Source organism: Silene latifolia, chromosome 4 (assembly GCF_048544455.1).
Source record: "Silene latifolia isolate original U9 population chromosome 4, ASM4854445v1, whole genome shotgun sequence".
NCBI classification, from domain to species: Eukaryota; Viridiplantae; Streptophyta; class Magnoliopsida; order Caryophyllales; family Caryophyllaceae; genus Silene; species Silene latifolia.
This window is the reverse complement of record NC_133529.1, coordinates 79,270,330-79,272,341: the sequence shown is the minus strand read 5'-3', so window position 1 is coordinate 79,272,341 and position 2,012 is coordinate 79,270,330. Positions and strand designations below refer to the sequence as shown.

Sequence of the window (2,012 nt, the reverse complement as noted above, 5' to 3'; positions counted from 1 at the left end):
GAAGATGCCGTCATGGCATTAACATGTTTCTTTGGTGATTTTGAGGCTTCTTCAAGTTTAGCCATAGCTTTTTCAAACTTCAAATTGATGGTATCAATGTGAGCACTAAGTTGAGCACCCAATTGAGTAACGGAGTCCACTTTATGCTTTCCTCCTCTAGTAGCCTTGCGAGGTCTACTATATTGTGAGTTATGGACCGCCATTTCCTCAATTTTGTTCCAAGTTTGATTGTCATCAACTTCGGTGAACATTCCATTTGATCCCATGTTGAGAATGTTCCTTGAATCTTCATATAGACCGTTCCAAAATTGTTGTACCATGAACCACTCGCTAAGTCCATGGTGAGGACATGAGCGACAAATTCCCTTGAATCGCTCCCAAGCTTCATACAAAGATTCTTCATCCCTTTGCTTAAAACCCGTAATTTGAGCTCTTAGCATGTTAGTCTTTTCCGGTGGATAGAACTTTTTGTAGAAAGCTAGAGCCAACTTTTTCCAAGAATCAATTCCGAGAGTAGCCTTATCAAGGCCTTTCAACCATTGTTTCGCGGTGCCAATTAGAGAAAAAGGAAATAAGACCCATCGAATTTGGTCTTGAGTTACACCGGTTTGAGAAATCGCATCACAATAATCGCAAAAAGCCTCCATATGAGAATGAGGGTCTTCACTAGGCATCCCCCCAAATTGGCTTCTTTCGACTAATTGGATAAATGCGGATTTGGCAATAAAATTTCCGGTTAGATGTTGTGGTGTGGGAGTACCATTGGGTATGTTCTCCTCGGTGGGTACGGAATGTGATGAAAACTTAGGCATTGTGGGTTGATTTTGTGTTGGATTTTGTGTTGGGTTCTCCTCACCTTCTCTTGCAAAAGGGTTGATGAACTCAATAGTATTTGGTTGAATAACCTCACCAACACCTCTCAAAGTTCTCCTATCAAGTCTTCTATTGGTTGTCAAAGTTCTTTCAATTTCACGATCAAAGGGTAACAAGTCACCTTGTGACCTTCTAGACATGCAAAATATCAAACAACTTGAAAACAATTAGAACAAGCCTTGAGGAGTTTTACTTCCCCAAGGCAAAGAAAGACACAACTAATAACAATATAAGAAAATCTAAATCAAGTTAACACCATCCCCGGCAACGGCGCCATTTTTGGTCGGGACAAAATCTTTCGGTTACTTGTCGTTAGGAGTACCTAGACCAAAACACAATTTATAGCTTCACAAACAACTCTACAATTAGTAAAGAGGCAAGTAAAGGTCGGATCCCAAGGGACGGGAATTGAGATGAGATTTCTATTGCAACTAGTGGTGTCTTAGGGGTGTCACAATTGGGGTTGATGTAAAAGGTCACTAAACTAAATAGCAATGAAAGTAAACAAGCAAGATGAATTAAAAGGGTTGTAAACAATTGATAAAAAGCACTAGGGTATCATGGGGTCATAGGGGATTCATGAGAATTGATCATACAAACATGTTCTCAAATTATAAGCAAGCAATTATTGTTGTGATGGATTGAGTTGGTTTATATCTTACAATCCTAGGAAAGTTTGGGTCCCGGAGCCGAATCGATTAGATTGTACAACACCTACAAGTCGACTTAGTCTTCCTTACTCAACAACATGCATGGTCTAATGAGACTCGAGTTGGTTTATGTCTTACAAGTCTCATTGAAAAGATAGGTGATGGGTAAAAAATGCAAGGATTCATAGGCTCGCATTTCATCAAACATAACATGTGCAAGAGTTGAGATCATAACAAGCAAGCAAATAAACCATGAAAGCATATTAATTTAAGCATGAATCATTTCCCATGTTGGTTTCCCCTAATTACCCATTAACCCTAGCTAAGTGACTACTCACTCATTATCATGTTGAACATGCTAGCAAGGTTGTCAATCATACCAACAAAGTGAAATATGATGAATAAATGAAAGTAATTAACAATAATTAAAAAGGGATTAAGAGAATTATACCTACTAATGATTCCAATAATAAAGCAAAGAATAAAAGA

The 2,012-nt window shown here is 38.4% G+C and overlaps 1 non-coding gene across 1 annotated transcript; it reads left to right on the top strand.

Moving 5' to 3' along the window:
• Nucleotides 1-333: 333 nt before the first annotated feature.
• On the top strand, nucleotides 334-440 carry LOC141654208 (small nucleolar RNA R71). The gene has a single exon (XR_012547772.1). It is a non-coding gene; the product is annotated as a small nucleolar RNA R71 (small nucleolar RNA).
• Nucleotides 441-2,012: the final 1,572 nt, after the last annotated feature.